The sequence below is a fragment of the Apium graveolens genome, chromosome 3 (assembly GCF_009905375.1).
Source record: "Apium graveolens cultivar Ventura chromosome 3, ASM990537v1, whole genome shotgun sequence".
Lineage (NCBI taxonomy): Eukaryota > Viridiplantae > Streptophyta > Magnoliopsida > Apiales > Apiaceae > Apium > Apium graveolens.
Window position 1 is genome coordinate 213,358,399 of NC_133649.1, and position 18,308 is coordinate 213,376,706.

At 39.6% G+C, this 18,308-nt stretch overlaps 1 non-coding gene across 1 annotated transcript; it reads right to left on the reverse strand.

Annotated features, from left to right (window-relative positions):
- Positions 1-17,517: 17,517 nt before the first annotated feature.
- Positions 17,518-17,624, reverse strand: LOC141715561 (small nucleolar RNA R71). The gene has a single exon (XR_012572318.1). It is a non-coding gene; the product is annotated as a small nucleolar RNA R71 (small nucleolar RNA).
- Positions 17,625-18,308: the final 684 nt, after the last annotated feature.

The following is an 18,308-nucleotide window of genomic DNA, read 5'->3' on the forward strand; positions in this document are numbered from 1 at the left end:
TGGTTCGATGAAATATAATTGAATCAGAACGAATCGTATTAATTGAATAAAATTCTTCTATCGATCTTAAACATATTTTCATATAAATATTGCTTATTACATAGGTGTTATGGATAAGAAATCAAGGTTATTACTTGCTGTATTTAATACTAAGATTCGGGAGCTCAAGGCCTTTAATGGCTGCTCTCGTGTTTCGTGACTCAATCTGCCTTTACGAGATGCCTACGTATCTCTGTGAATTAGAGAATCAAGCCAAAAAACGTAGTTCTGATTTGTGGGGTGAGGCCCCTTATATAGATGTGGGAGTCCTTGAATTGGACTTGGTATAGGAGACTTGGTGGACAAGCCTCTGAATTAGGATAGACTTAGGAGTCCTAGGAAGTAGGAAGCTGATTCCTTATCCTTTTAGGTCCCCTTGAGGCTAATCTATAAGGATTTATATCCTTATCGGGACTCTTCTCAATAGCTGATTTTTCCCTTATTAATTAATTACAAAATTAATTAATAATTAGGGCTTTTGGGCCTTTTTTATTCCATCAGGCCTGATCTGGTCCATCAGGCTTAACCTTTCTGGTCTGAGTTTCATATATCTTTTTATTGGGCCTAGCAGCCCACAGCTTGTACAATTAATGCAGTATTATACAATCATAATTTATTTATCCCTATCATTTGCCCCCCAACTTTTGGGAAACATTGATTAGGTTTCGCAGAAGTTAAGTCTATTTGTTCCCTTACAGGGTTTCGTTTTTCCGTAAAGTGTGGAGCGACCTACACATTTACAATGAATTTTTCCTTTTATTCAGGAATTATCTTAATTTCCAGGAATTTTTCCCTTATTTCCGGGATTTTTTCCTTATTTTCTGGATTTTTCCCTAATTTTCTGGGATTTTTCCCTTATTTCCCGGGTCTTATCCTTAATTTTCTGGATTTTTCCCTAATTTCCCGGGACTTATCCTTAATTTTCTGGATTTTTTCCTAATTTCCCGGGACTTATCCTTAATTTTCTGGATTTTTCCCTAATTTCCCAGGACTTATCCTTAATTTTCTGGATTTTTCCCTAATTTCCCGAGACTTATCCTTAATTTTCTGGATTTTTCCCTAATTTCCCGGGACTTATCCTTAATTTTCTGGATTTTTCCCTAATTTCCCGGGACTTATCCTTAATTTTCTGGATTTTTCCCTAATTTCCCGGGACTTATCCTTAATTTTCTGGATTTTTCCCTAATTTCCCGGGACTTATCCTTAATTTTCTGGCTTAAAATCGATCAGAATGCATTCGAAATCGATCAGGATGCAGACAAAATCGATCAGGATGCAGCCAAAATCGATCAGGATCCTGATCGAATTAGCTCAGGATCTTACACTCTGGTCGACAGGATTCCTGATCGATTTCGATCAGGATTCTGACCGAATTGGCCTTCAAAGTGACACCCTAGTCGATTGCTACACGGGCTTAATCGACCAGGATTCCTGATCGATTTCGATCAGGACTCTGAACGAATTAAATGGCTCTCGACCATTCTGATCGAATGGAATATCGATCAGGACTCTGTTCTCCGTCGATCAGGACTCTGATCGATCTTAGGGGATTTCTTCCCTCCTGTTCGAATAAGATATCGATCAAGACTCTCTTCTGTGTCGATCAGGACTCTGATCGATCTTAGGGGATTTCTTCCCTCCTGTTCGAATAGCATATCAATCAGGACTCTCTTCTCTGTCGATCAGGACTCTGATCGATCTTAGGAGATTTCTTCCCTCCTGTTCGAATAAGATATCGATCAGGACTCTCTTCTCTGTCGATCAGGACTCTGATCGATCTTAGGGGATTTCTTCCCTCCTGTTCGAATAAGATATCGATCAGGACTCTCTTTTGCATCGATCAGGACTCTCTTTTGCATCGATCAGGACTCTGATCGAACCATATTAAGGTTCTGGTCGATTTTTGACTTTTTAAATTCCACAGGAGCTTCTAGATTGTTCCTGATACTTCTTGTAGATGGGCCTTTAGGTTGGGCCTGGCTAAATGGGCCTAAAAACGCCTCGTATTCCGAGCTTTTCGCCTATATAAGTGTAGTGTGGAGTGAGAATCCTCACTTCACTTCCCACTTCTCATTTCATCTCACATTTTTCTCTAAAGTTCTCCCTTTTGAAGGCGATTTCCGGCGACCAAAGCCACCGCAGCTCCTCCATTCTCAAGTATTTCTGGGTTTCAAGCCTTCAACCGAAGCATATTAATGGCGGACCGTGACCTAGCTCGTTTGCAGAAGATGAATGTCTCTAAGAGAGGTACAAACATCCAAATTCAATCTCCATATACTTCCCTCATTGATATGATTAACTCGAGAGGTGATGAATATCCTTCTCTGTCTGAGTTAGATTCGTATAATCATGGTAACACTTTTCATGAGTTAGATGGTAGGATAGAGTCTATGAATACCCTGTACAGACTTCCACCCCACCTTAGGATCACTCCAGCCGCCCCTGGGGATAGGACTTGTAATTGGGAGGGGGATACCCTGTTCATTTATCGAGGAGCCCTGACCGCAGGTCTTAGGTTCCCATTTCACGAATTTATTCCTCGTTTACTAGCCGATGTACGAATCAACCCTTGTCAACTCCCTCCTAACGCCTGGAGGAACATTATCTGTTTTATGGTCCTTTGTCTCAGGAATAGCTTTCCTCTTTCCGTAGCAGTCTTTAGGAAAGTTTTCCAATTCTATAATAGTTCCATGAGTCAGCCGGGCTGGGTTTTAATTCGCCAACGGCCCAAAATTCCCCATATCTTTGATAGTAACTCTATAGTCGAGAACAACCCTAAATGGAGGGATGAGTTTGTTAGGCTGACCTGGGCTGGGGGTGATTGGGCCACACTCTTCCGTAGGCCATTTTGCAAAGTATCAGATGGTAGTCCTGGTAGCATCAGATTAACTGATGAGGAGGAGGTGGCCTACCAAGCCTTAATTTCAGACGATGGGAAAACAGACACCTGGACCCTTTTAGAGGAGTTTTCCTTGAAGAAAGTTGGTCTCTCCCAGGCCAGTGATAAGGGTAAACTTATACCTGCGAAATTATTTTTCCTTCTCTTTAACCGTACTTTTTCTTTTTTCTGGATTTTAATATTCCTTCTGCTTTTCCTTTCAGCTTGTGAGGCTATTAATAACGTCAATAGGCCCAAGGAGGGGGAATCTGGCCGCCAGAAGAGGGCCAAGTTAAACAGGGATCCCAGGAGCAAACCTGACGGTCCTACTTTCCTTAAGCCCCACGTCCCGGTGGTCGAGCTGGGGGACGATGTGGATCCTCCACTTAAGGCACATTCCTTCAGGCCTAACTGGGGCTTCAGGAGGAGCGATACGGTGGTTGGATCCACCAAACATGCCAAGGATTGGTCGTACCATTCCATCACTCCCCATGATTTCACTGACATTGTTACGGGGAGTGATGTCGAGACTATTGAGCTTCTGGGCTCTCAAGCCCAAGCTGCGGTAATTTTCTTTTTTCTTCTCTTCCTTTTGTGAATTTCAACTTTTCTTGTATCCCAATAAATTTGCGCCAACTCATACATATTTCTTTGCAGAGTAATACCTATTTCCAGGCGGCCCTACATCAGGCTAGATCTTGGAAGGGTAACTCTGATGTTTTTGAAAAGGAGATGAAGAAGTGGGAGGAGAGAGCCAAGGTCCTAGAGAAGAAGCTAGACACGAAGAAAGAGGAGCTGGCTAAGGCTCATTCCGAGCTGGTGAAACTTAGGAGCGATAAGGATAAGCTCATTGATGACTACATGGATTCTGACAAGTTTAAGAATCTCATGGAGATTCATGATGAGGGTCTTTACTCCCTACAGTTCACTCAGGGATGGGATGCGGCCGTGAAGGCTGTTTCTGAGAAGTACCCGGGCTTAGTCGACCCTAAGGACTTTATAAGTCCTGAGCAGGCTGAGTCAGAGGACAGCATAGATGCCCTCTTCGACTCTCCTCAGCCAGATGATCGCATCTTGGATCCTAACACTGCTTCTCCTCCCGCTTCCCCTGCGAAGGACGCTGAAGGCGCTGATAAGGAGAAAGAGAATGAAGGCTCCCGCATGGAGGAGTAGTTTTTCTATTTTGTAATTTTATCCTTAATTTATGTCTGGACTTTTGTTTGTATTAAAACTTATTACCCTGCGGGGCTATGCTACTTTCCTTATTTGCATTCTCTCCTTCATTTTTCCGATACTTTAATATTCAAACTTGGCTTAATGGGCCACACAAGTATTATCACAACTCAAACATCCATAGGTTGAAATAATTTCGAACTCTTCAATTTCAAGTCTGGTTTTCCAAAACCTTACATAATATGGGTTCGACCCTGATCTATAATAGCTAAAAAAGAAAAATACTATGCAAACAAAGCTTCAAGGTGCTTTTAAACCTACTTGTCATAATGACAAGTGAGAATCGTACTTCGACCATCTTACACGTAGTAAACCTTCAGGTTTTGTGCGTGCCAGGTTCTCGGGACTTCAAAACCATCCATAGTCTCCAGCTTGTAGGTTCCTCTACCCTGAACGCTCTTGACTCTATACGGCCCTTCCCAATTTGGGGCAAGCTTTCCTTTCTGTCCGACACCAGAAGCCTCTATTTTTCTCAAGACTAGGTCACCTTGTTTGAAAAACCTCTCTTTAACCCTTAGGTTGTAGTAGAATGAAGCCTTTTTCTGATATTCTACTATCTTTGCGTGTGCTTTATCTCGCACTTCATCGATTAAATCCAGGGCTAACTTCTGCCCTTCCTCATTTTCTTTTTCATCAAAAGCCCGAATCCTTGGAGAGGAATGTGATATCTCCACGGGAACTACTGCTTCTGCCCCATATGCCAACATGAAAGGAGTTGCATTTGTCGTGACTCTACAGGTAGTCCTATAGGCCCATAATATGGGAAGTATCTCATCCACCCAATTATTTCTTGACTTTTCGATTCTCTTCTTTAGTCCATCCAGGATTATCCGATTTGCTACCTCCGCTTGCCCATTGGCTTGCGGGTGAGCCACAGAGGTGAACCGTAACTCAATTTCATTTTCTTCGCAATACTTCTTGAATTCCTCGTTGTTGAATTGTGTTCCATTGTCAGTGACGAGGATACGGGGAATTCCATATCGGCACATAATGTTTTCCCACAGGAATTGTGTAACCTGTTTAGTTGTGATTTTGGCCAAGGGCTTGGCTTCAATCCACTTAGTGAAATAATCAATGGCTACAATCAGAAACTTCCTTTGTGCTGTGGCCATAGGAAAAGGCCCTAGAATATCCATCCCCCACATAGCAAAGGGAATAGGTGAGTTGATAGAGGTCAGCATCTCGGGGGGTTGTCTGGCCACTGGTGCATGTTTCTGACAGCGATCACACTTCTTTACATATTCTTTGGCATCAGCCATCATTTCTGGCCAATAGAAGCCTAAACGGGTTATCTTATGAGCCAAGGCCCTGCCCCCCAAGTGTTGTCCACAAATACCTTCATGCACTTCTTCAAGAGCCAAGCGTGCCTCATCGGGCCTGAGACACCTCAAGTAGGGAACCACGAAAGATCTTTTGTAACGAATCCCATCTATCAAAGAGTACCTTAGTGCCCGAACAGTTAACTTCCGTGCTTCAGTTGCATCATTTGGCAACCAACCGGTCTGAATGTGAGCCTTGATGGGATCAATCCATGACGTCCCCAAGCCTACGGGAGCCACAAGCTTAACATCTATGCTTCGTGTCTTCAAAACACGGAAGTACACACTCCCTGAACTTTCTTTAATCTCAGATGAAGCAAACTTTGATAGCGCATCTGCTTTAGCATTTTCTTCCCTTGGAATGTGTTCAACATGGCATTCATTAAATTGGGTCATCACAGCCCTTACTAGGCGAACATATTTAGCCATCGTATCATCTCTCGCCTCAAATTCTCCCTTTACCTGGGATATGATCAGCTTCGAGTCTCCACGGACCTTTAAGTTTTTGACTCTAAGTGTCCCAGCTAGACCAAGGCCAGCAATCAGGGCTTCATACTCTGCCTCATTGTTTGTGGTTGGGAAGTCTAGCTTCATGGCATACTCAATTAAGAATCCATCAGGGCTTTGTAAAACCAACCCTGCTCCACTGGAATTTGTTTTTGATGCTCCATCAAAATAGAGAACCCAATATTCTTTCTCCTTGTCCCCATTGTCGACTCCCTTGTCTTGAGGTATGGTATCTTCCTGCCCCCCGACTTCTTGGTTGGGTATGGTACATTCCACCACGAAGTCAGCTAGTGCCTGGGCTTTTATGGCCGTACGTGGCTTATACTTGAGATCGAACTCTCCCAACTCTATTGCCCACTTAATCAGTCTCCCACTTGCCTTGGGACTGTGAATGATATTTCTCAGTGGCTGATTTGTTAGCACTTCAATTTGGTGAGCTTGAAAATAAGGACGCAGCTTTCTTGAAGCCATTACCAAGGCTAAAGCGAATTTCTCAATGGCTGAATAATTCAACTCAGCACCATGCAAAATTTTGCTGACATAGTATACGGGTTTCTGGACTTTCAGTTCCTCCTTAACCAACACCGCGCTCAAGGCGCTTTCTGAAACAGCCAAGTACAAGAATAAAACTTCACTCAGAACTGGCTTGGCCAACAACGGGGCCTGGCCCATATACTTCTTTAACTCTTCAAATGCCTTCTGATTTTCCTCACTCCATACAAAGTCTTTAATGTTCTTTAATGACTTGAAGAATGACAAGCACTTGTCTCCTGACTTGGAGATGAATCGTCCTAGCGCAACAACCCTTCCTGTGAGTTTCTGAACATCCTTGACAGTTTTTGGGGGTTCCATGTCCAGGATTGCCTTTATTTTATCGGGGTTAGCCTCAATTCCCCTCTTTGAGACCATCAATCCCAAGAATTTTCCAGATCCTACTCCGAAAGCACACTTCGTGAGATTCAACATCATCTTGTGGTACCTCAGGACCTCAAAAGCTTCCCTCAAATGGGTTATATGATCAGTCTTTACTAGACTCTTGACTAGCATGTCATCAACATAGACTTCCATAGTCTTCCCAATAAGATCCTTAAAAATTTTATTCACCAACCTTTGATAGGTGGCTCCTGCATTCTTGAGACCAAACGCCATAACAAGATAACAATAAACACCAAAGTCAGTGATAAATGATACCTTGGGAATGTCATCCTTATGCATTTTGATCTGGTTGTATCCGCTAAACCCATCCATGAAACTCAGCATCTCATGTCCAGCGGTGGCATCAATCAAAGTATCAATTCTAGGCAGCAGAAAACAGTCTTTGGGGCATGCATCATTCAGATCGGTGAAGTCTATACACATCCTCCACTTTCCATTAGCCTTCTTCACCATTACAGGGTTTGCTAACCACTCCGGAAATTGAATCTCCTCAATGAAACCAGCCTCTAAGAGCTTTTCCACTTCCTGCTTTATAGCCTCTTGTCTTTCCGGGGCAAAATTTCTTTTCTTTTGTTTCACTGTCTTCCGACTTGGATCCACGTTTAGCTTGTGAGTAATTAACTCCGGGTCTATGCCTGGCATATCAGCTGCTGACCATGCAAACACATCACTATTTTCTTGCAAAAATTTCACTAACTTCCCTCTAAGGGGCTCCTCTAATGTGGCTCCAATGAAAGTCATCCTCTCAGGATTCTTGGGATCTAAAGGAACCGAAACCAATTCTTCTGCTGGCCTTCCTCTATTCTCATCATTTTCTCGAACATCCATATCTTCAATAGAAAGAACCTGCCCCCCGACTCCATCTGCCCTCAAAGAGGCCACATAACAGCTTCTAGCCATTTTTTGATCTCCTCTCTCTTCTCCAATCCCGTTTCGGGTGGGAAACTTCATGACTGAATGGTAGGAAGAGGGGACTGCCTTGAAGGCATGTATCCCTGTTCTCCCCATGATAGCATTATAAGTTGAACTGGCCTTTACCACTACGAAATCCAGCATCTGCGTTGCTTGCCTTGGCTCCGTACCTATGGTGGTTGGCAACTTGATTATCCCTTCCACAGGACATTCTACTCCAGCAAATCCATATATCGGCATGTCGGTTGGTGTTAACTGGGAGTCGTTATACCCCATCCTTAGAAAGGTGTCGTGGAGCAAGATATCCACAGAAGCACCATTATCCACAAGGACCCTCTTAACCGGGCTATTTCCTATTATTGGTGTTATGACCAGCGGGTCGTCATGTGGAAACTTCACACCCTCTAGGTCGGAATCATCAAAAGCCAATGTTACTTCTGTCCTGGCCCTCTTCGGGGCTTCTCCAACAATATGCATAACCTCTCTAGTATATGCCTTTCTGGAATTTTTGGACAATTCAGCAGCAGTTGGACCTCCAAAGATCGTGTTTATCACAGGCCCTTGAGGTCTCGGCCCTCCATAAATGGTGTTTATAACTGGTCCTCTAGGTTGGGGATTCCGCCCCTGATCATCTTGGTCCCTCCTACGATCTTCAAAGTTCTTCCTTCCATTATTATTTCTGTCCCCTCCATCTCCAGTATACTTATTCAATCTTCCTTTTCGAATCAAAAACTCAATTTCATCTTTCAATTGCCTACACTCATCGGTGTCATGGCCAATATCTTTGTGAAACCTGCAATACTTGCCCCTATCTAGCTTGGCGGGATCAGCCTTCAAGGGCTTAGGCCAGCGAATATCTCTGTCTTTCTCAATCTCCATCAAAATCTGACTTCTGGGAGCATTCAGCTTAGCATATTCAGTGAACTTTTGCCCAGGTCCTCCCTTCTTGGGGGTTGAATCAGGGTTTTGTTCGGTTCTAGGATATTTGTCCTTAGCGATATACTCCAAATCAGTTTTTCGTTTCTTGCCTCCAGTGGGCTCATTACTTACTACGGTCTTCCTCATACTTTCTTCAACCTTGATATACTTCCCTGCCCTCTCTTGGAGCTGCAACATGCTCTCAGGGGGTCATTTGGCCAAAGACATCTTAAAAAACTCATCCCTAGTTCCTTGTTGCAATGCTATCATGGCTACCTTATCATCAAGATCTGGGACTTTTAAAGCCTCCTTTGTAAAACGATTCAGGTAATCTCTTAAGGATTCCTTAGCTCCTTGCACAAGACTCATAAGAGATGCTGAACTTTTCTCATGGACTCTTCCACTGATGAATTGCTTAATAAAAGCCTGACTTAGTTCTCTGAATGATCCAATAGAATTTGGGGGTAGGCGACTGTACCATCTTTGAGCCATACCCGACAGGGTTTGAGGGAAGGCCCGACATTTTATAGCATCATTCACGGGTTGCAGCAGCAGTGCATTAGAGAATGTCCTAACATGATTAGCGGGGTCTCCCGTGCCATCATAGGCTTTGATAGTGGGCATCTTGAATTTCCTTGAGACATGGGCATTCATTATCTCTTCTGTGAAGGGTGGAGTTGGATCATCAGGATCTCCAAGGGGAAGGAGATTGCTCGGATCAGTTCTTGGGACAGCAGCCCTTCTTCTTACCGGACCATCCAGGTCTATGATAGGGGGAGGATTTCTCCCCCTAGGAGGTATGTGGGGTCTGGTGGCTTGGTGAGCCTCCAAATCACGCCTCAGCCTTTGGATTTCAGCCTCATGAGCCCTGATCTTTTCCTGCACTTCTTGGGGATTCGCCCCTGGGGTGCTTTGGGGGCGTTGCCTTCCATCGGCTATTGGCTCTTTTCCAGGGCGCCTCCTTCTCGGGGCCACTTCATCATCCGAAGATTCGGAGTCTCTCTCAGTGTATGGACCAGAAAATTCCCGATCCTCAGGGATAGGATCCAAACCTCGTATATAGGGGGGCGACCGCCCTCGTGCTTCGCTTCGCCCAGCATATCCGCTTCCTCCAACCTCAGGGTGAAGGGGCATCCCATAAGGGGGGTTAGTAGTAACAACAGTTGAATATTCATACCCGACGGGTCGAGAATTCACAGGTATATGTACTTGCTGAACTTGAGGATTCGTACCTTGAATAGTCGGGGGAGTTGTCCCTTGTGGCTGAGGTTGAGTTGCCCCTGTCTGGGCTTCCCCCTGAGTAGATGCATAAGTTGAATGGGGAGGAACCTCCACGGTTGATGAAATCACCTGGGTTGTCTCTGATGGTGTTCCTTTCTCTAGAGCTCCAATTGTTCTCCGTGTTCTCGCCATGGTTGTTATTGCGTTCCCACAGACGGCGCCAAATGTTATGGATAAAAAATCAAGGTTATTACTTGCTGTATTTAATACTAAGATTCGGGAGCTCAAGGCCTTTAATGGCTGCTCTCGTGTTTCGTGACTCAATCTGCCTTTACGAGATGCCTACGTATCTCTGTGAATTAGAGAATCAAGCCAAAAAACGTAGTTCTGATTTGTGGGGTGAGGCCCCTTATATAGATGTGGGAGTCCTTGAATTGGACTTGGTATAGGAGACTTGGTGGACAAGCCTCTGAATTAGGATAGACTTAGGAGTCCTAGGAAGTAGGAAGCTGATTCCTTATCCTTTTAGGTCCCCTTGAGGCTAATCTATAAGGATTTATATCCTTATCGGGACTCTTCTCAATAGCTGATTTTTCCCTTATTAATTAATTACGAAATTAATTAATAATTAGGGCTTTTGGGCCTTTTTTATTCCATCAGGCCTGATCTGGTCCATCAGGCTTAACCTTTCTGGTCTGAGTTTCATATATCTTTTTATTGGGCCTAGCAGCCCACAGCTTGTACAATTAATGCAGTATTATACAATCATAATTTATTTATCCCTATCAATAGGGTTATTGTTTGTATATATATATATAATTCAAAAATATGAATATTTATATATTTTAATCCGTGTCGGCCAAAGAAAGATTAAAACAATATTAATAATATTACAACAAGTGTCGGTCCAAAAAAGACATCAATTAATATAATTAAAATATGTAAATAATTCATTTATTATATATATATATTCGATTTATATAAATTTATAGATTTTTTTTAAAAATTTATATGATTACCACAAGGCACGATTTATTTGATTAATTATTTGACTAGTTAATAATAAAAAGAATTGTGCATTGCACAAAAAAATTACACCACTAAAAAAAAGAGGATAAATTTTTTCTTTTGATAATTCAAAAAAAAGGATAAAGTTAACTCTAGTGTAAGGTCCCTTTAAAACCAAATTTATAAACAAAAGAAATTTTGAGGAATAAACCGAGTTAAAAAAAATGAGTCGATAAAAATGTGTCACTTCCGTGTGTTTTGCCTTTGAAAGTAATGGACATGTTTACGGTGAAGTAATTCCGAAACCGATTTACCGTTAATCGAACCGAAAAAACCCGTCTAAACAGTTCGGTTACGGTCAGGGGCGGAACCACGAATCTAACGTGAGGGATCAAATTGTTAAAAGTAAAAAATATACCGGTCTATTTGAGTAGCACCGTACATTCTTATCAAACTACATATATTAGTTAAATATGAACTCCATCTAGTATCTACATGACGTTGCAATGTTCAAATTTGATTGAGACCTTTATCCGCTTGAATCTCTTCTATTTCCTTTAAATGTTTAATTTCAACAATTTGATTAGCTTGCAACTCATCATGTTGTTTAGAATAACTAGTAACTGCATTGATAACAAAAACCAGATTTTGAAAGAAAGTATGAATGTAAGATACTTCTCTAGTTGCAGCCACAAGTGTTAACTGTAATTGGTGTGCCAGGCAATGAATGTAATAGGCATCCGGGCAATCTTTAAGAAATAATGCTTACAGCCTGTTCCACTCACCATGTATATTACTGGCGCCGTCATATCTCTGACCTCTTATATTCTGGACACTAAGATTATGATGAGACAAAACAACACAAATTTCGGTCTTTAATGTTAAAGAAGTTGTCTCTTTAACATGGACTAAATCCAAAAAACGCTCCCTCACAAAATCACTTTTATCAACAAATCTAACAATTATGGCCATTTGCTCCCTTTTAGAGATATCTTTCCACAATCAAACAATATTTGGCATCATCAATTTTTCCACGAATTAAACTTTGCACTTTTCTGTCAAAAACATGTAAAAGTTCTTTTTGGATTTTTGATGAAGTATATTTGGCATTTTTTAGGGCTTTGTCTAAAATAATTTCTTCTACTTGAGGATTATAAGAAGCCATCAAAAGTTTTAACATCTCAAGAAAATTACCTTGATTCTTTGAGTTGCACCTTTCATCATGCCCTCTGAATGCACAATCTTGGAATGTCAAACACTTGATTGCATTTATTGAAGTTTTAAGATACATTCGATTTCGTTTGATTTTTTCTGCACTTTTTTTCTTCGCTATCTTCTCCAACTGACATGACTGATTTTTGAGATTATAATAACATTTGGTCGCAAAATTATGAGCTGAATTAGAACCATTTCATTTCCCAACATGACATCTAAAAGCACAATTTTTTCCATTATTTACTTTCCTCCAAGTGTTAAACCCCTTGACAGTAAATGTATTGGAACCACACCTTCCTAATGGATTTTTAGCAAAAAGAAAATAATAAAAACAATACGATGCATCTTTTTTTGGTGAGTACTCTGACCAAGGAAATTTCTCAAACCAACATTTTTGAAATTGACGGGGATGATGTTCTGGACCCGAGAAAGGATAAATTTGCACAGGTTGATATGGACCAAGATCAATATATGCCCTCCTAACTAAAGCTTTTTTATTTGGATCATAAGTCTCAATTTGTTTTCGCAAACCAGGATCACGTATTAATGAACTAAAATCAATACTTTCATCAATATTCTTAGAATCAATACCTTTATTAACATCATATTACTCAGAGTTGTTGTTTGTCCGAGCAAAAGTTTGAGGCTCGACTCCATGATCTCCATATCTAGTGACTTCAATCGAGACAGCAGTAGGAGTAGGCTGTGCTTCATTTTCGCAAATAGTTTGCTTCTTCTTGGGTTGAAAATATGAAGTGTTTTTTTCTGTTGCTCATATTTACTGATGAGATTCAAAGGGAGAGAAGAGATACATAGGTGAAATTAGGAATTGTAAATACGTGTCTATTAGGGATTTTTGGGTTCAAAGCAGGTGTTTTATTTTTGATACTTAATCGATATATTTTTTTGTCTCAAATTGTACTATGTTACATGTTTATTTTATTTACTATTAAGTAATTAAGATCAAATGAATAAATTCACTAATTTTCATCTAACCCATATCATTTTAGATAAAATATTTAAAAAAATCAACAAAATTTATTTAGCCAATTCTCAATTTCAATTTTTTTTATATTTAGTGTAAATGTTTGTGTCCTAGAGACAACACTATGATATTTTAGTTTAAGACATTTGGATTATTAATATTTATGTTCTATCGATTATTCCTCTTATAATTTATTAATTCTTAATTTACTGCGATATAAATATTAGATTAATAACTATCCTTGGAATATGATATGTAATTCTATATCTCTAAGTACGTGACTTAGAAATGAGATTATGAGAATAGTATCAATATTCCTAAATGTCCCTAGTCGAGTATTATTATAGGGGACAATAATTGCATCAAGACTAGTATGTTTGTTGACTGATGATCACATCTCATTGATCATAGGTATGGTGATACTAAAGTCAAAACACAGGTACATGTATTAGATACATGGTGCTGGATTGACCCGTTGTGAGATACTACATGTTTATAGTATCATAAGTTATTCTCACAGTGATAATGATGTAATGGTCCTTATACCTGAAGTTATTATATTTCTGTATGAAAATTAATATACTTTTATGTCATTAAAAGTTATCCTTGACCGGGTAATGATAAAAGTGGACATTAGGTATATTATGAATCGTATGAGAAATATGAATGATCTAGATGAGATTTAACTCTCCTATTTTAGGAGTGATATTATTGGCCTCTTGTGTGAGCTAGACTATGAAATGTGTGGCCACGCTCAAATGCTGATTTTATATGATAGTCTACTCATTGATCAAGAAAACTTGGATTAAACTATAATGAGGATGACACATTACATATCTCTAGTTTAATATATAATATTTGGTTAAATGGATTATATTACATTGTCATTATCACGAAAGGTTTAATCGAATCACTGATTTAATTATTATTACTTGGGTAGCAATGATGTATTACTAGATGTCGCTCATTGTTTATAATTTTAATATGAGATATTAAAATTATGCCTACATAATAATAACCTACAGGGTCACACACAAAGAACGATTGAAAGAGAAATAATTTAAATTATGAATTTAAATTAAATAGGTAATTTGTTTTATTTACGGTATTAATTTAGTATGACTTAATTAAATAAATAAATAAATAAAGAAATTACTTATGCTAATTCTGAAATAAGTTATTAATTAATTAAGTATGACTTAACTAAATAATAAATTGGAATTTCGGATTAGTATTAATTATAATTAGATTATAATTAGAAAAGTCATTCTTATCTATATATAAACTCTTTGAGGGATGATTTATATAATAATATACATGGTTTACAAGACCCTGGCCGTTCAAGGAGAAAGAGGAAGAGAGGTAGAGATGGAGTTTTCGGGTGTTAGTACACATCAATCCTTCAAGAAAAGCGTTTGTGTGGATACCATAGAGCGTAGATCGCGAGAGCGGGATAAGTGGTGATTCAACAAGGTTTGGAACTCCATTAATTTTTCATTAATGAACTCTTAAAGTTTCTTTAAAGTTAAGATTCTTACTACGAATTAAATATCTATTTTCGCATGGATCTTGCGTAGGGTTTCGATTTTATTATGACTTTAATTTAATTTTACATCATTTCCGTTGCGTTTATGTCCACGAAACCCTTCAATGACATCAAATCTACTTGCGAAAGTGTTTATTTCATTTATGTGTTTAACTATTTTTGATATACAAATATGTACGTGATTTGCCATGTTTTGATGTTGATACAATATATTTTTATATGTATGGTTTGAATATACGATATTCATGTGAGTTGTATAATCATTCGATGATTATATAATCTGTATGTATACTGATATATACATGATTTATATTTATTTTTCTTATGAGAATCGTATTAGATACGAATTCTGAATCAGATGTTGCAGATTCTCTGAAATCTGGGTCTGGCGTTTAATGTCGTTTAATGCATGTAAACAACTATTTAATGTTTTCATAATTTGATTCTGATTTTTCTGATTTTTTTATATTTTGTTTTTATGATTAGATCATGATGGGTATGATATGTTAAGATCATATTATATGTTCTAACATGTTCTTATGTGTTAATTGAGCATGGTAAATGGTTATGGCTCATTAAATACAGCTTGCATGTCGTTTGATCTTGTAATTATAAATCTCGAATGTAACTCGAGTTCTTCTTGTAATTTTATTAGATTAGTTTTTATATTCTATTCTTGTAATATACTGATAAGTGGCATTTTATACCACTTAGAATGTCTTATAATAGTTTAAATTGGTGTCTTGAAATCAAATATTTTGTGTATTTGATGCGTTTTTCTAGTGTTTGTGCATTTCAGGGTAATAGTTGCATTTCGGGGGAGAATTCATCAAAAATAAGCCTTGGCATGTGTCTAGCATTGCAAGAGGGAAGAGAGGAGCAGATTACAGCGATGAAACGGAGCAAAAACAGACCATTTTCCAGTAGGGGTCTGAGCGCCCGCTCAGCTATGCTGAGCGGTCGCGCAGGAAGCTGAACGCCCGCTCAGCTATGCTGAGCGGCCGCGCAGGGACGGGAAATCAGATTTATTATTTTATACTCCTATTTCTGTTTGGCTTCCAACTTCTGAGTAATCTAAGTTTTATGGGACTCCTATATAAGTAGATTTCAGAGACGTTTCACGTGTGTTGGATCGTTGTATTAATCAAGGAGCGAAGGAGATAAGGAAGAAGACCGTTTTAGCACACCGCAACGAAGAGGAAGCATATTTTCTTGAGATTCTTTATTTCGTTGTAACGTTGGATGCTAGTTTTCTTTGCTTTGAACCTATTTACTCTTGTGACGTACTCTGGTTTAATATAATTAATTTAGTTATTATTCTTTTGTGTTTATTTATCATGTTTTCATATGAACCCATGATGACGATAAGTGCTAGCATGGGCTAATCGTGATCATGGGGTCGTAACGGATTTACTATGGAATTCTTTAGTTAGTTGTTTAATACCTTAGTGTGTGATGATTGTATGATATCTAGTATTGGTTGTGCGTATTCGTCTTATGTGCGTCGCGAACATATAAGATAGGGTGTTAATCTCTTGTGAAGCGATGGTGGATCTCGAGATTTAGAACTTGCCATGCTAGCATAGGTTCATGTACGAGTCTGCATGATTAGTGGGTAACTCTAACCGTTTTATTCGCCCCGTGTAATCAAAAAGAATAACTTGTTCTTAAATCATTATGTTGTCAATTTCTGTAGACATATAGGGACTCAACATAATTGATTCCTATTCAACTTCTATCTTAATTGTGGATATTTGGTAGAATGGTATTAGTACAATGAAAGTTGGCTTTTATCAGTTTCGTGTTATTCGATTAATATCATCACTGTTGCATGCTAAGGGTAATAACAATGACTATTGAAGGAAATAGTAATGAAGTTGTGATCTCATGAGTGTTTTAATATTGTTAATTCGAAGTGTTAATTAAGTGATAAATTTTAGTAGTTAATTGTAGTTAATAATTAGTTACTTAAATCTAAGTGTTATTGTCTTAACATTGAGAAGTAATCATACATTGGTGAGTGAGTTTAATTGAACATAATTAGTCTGAGTCTCTATGGGAACGAACTAGAAAGTATTCTATATTACTTGTGAACGCGTATACTTGCGTGAATATTAGCGTGTGTTTTTGCCCTAACAAGTTTTTGGCGCCGCTTCCAGGGACTCAGCGTATTTGTTTAGTTTATGTACTTACCATCATTGGTCGTTAGGACTCAGTGATTAAGACGTGTTACTTATTGTTTTCGGTTGTGTTTCAGGTACTTTAGCGAGCGTTTATGCAAACTCGTTCTCGTACTCGCAAGAGGACTTTAGATACAGCTGAGGAGTCAGACTAAGTTCTTGATATTCCGGAGAAGATAGATTTTGAAGATTCGGATTCAGGAAGTGAGCAGAAGGAGCCAGTAATCATGGGTGATCGTATTGTTCTGGCAGATCCAGCTCTTATGGACTTTTCTCGGCCTAAAATTGATGACATTCAGTCAAGCATTCTTCATCCGGCTATCCAAGCTAACACCTTTGAAATCAAGCCGGGCACTATTCAGATGGTGCATAACTCTGTTTCTTTCGGAGGAGCTGCGACTGAAGACCCCAACATGCACATAAGGAATTTTGTCGAGATCTGCAGTACTTTCAAATATAATGGTGTGACTGATGAGGCTATCAAGCTGAGGCTTTTCCCATTCTCACTGAGGGATAAAGCTAAGGACTGGTTACATTCTGAACCAGCTGGGTCCATCACTACTTGGCAAGATCTTGCGCAAAAGTTTCTGGTGAAGTTTTATCCAATGGCAAAGACTGCTGCTATGAGGAGTGCTCTTACTCAATTTGCGCAGCAACCTACAGAATCTATGTGCGAAGCTTGGGAGTGCTACAAGGAAATGTTGAGAAAGTGTCCACATCATGGAATGCCTGATTGGATGGTGATCACTGGTTTCTATAATGGTTTAGGGGCCCAATCTCGACCCATGCTCGATTCAGCAGCTGGAGGCACCTTGTGGGCCAAAAGCTATACTGAGGCTTATAATCTTATTGAGACTATGGCTGTAAATGAGCATCAAAACCCAACTCAAAGGATGATGTTTGGGAAGGTAGCAGGTATTCTGGAAGTCGATACAGCCACCGCTATTGCAGCGCAGCTCCAAGCGCTGTCTATGAAGGTCGATTCTCTAGCTACCTATGGAGTCAATCAAATAGCTATGGTCTGTGAGCTTTATGCAGGTTCTCATGCTACGGATCAGTGTTCTCTTGTTAATGAATCTGTTCAGTATGTGAACAATTATCAGCGACAACAACAGCCTGTGCCAACTACTTATCATCCTAACAACAGAAATCATCCAAATTTCAGCTGGGGTAATAATCAGAATGCTATTCAGCCACCATATCAGCAAGGTGTGAGTAAACAGTTCAATCCACCTGGATTCCAGCAACCACAACAATATGCTCAAAGGCAATCATATCCTCAACAGGGAGGTGCAGCTGCACCCACTAGTGCTGATTTTGAAGAACTTAAGCTGTTTTGCAAGAGTCGGGCGGTGTCGATCAAGACCTTGGAAAATCAAATCGGTCAAATAGCCAATGTAGTGCTCAATCG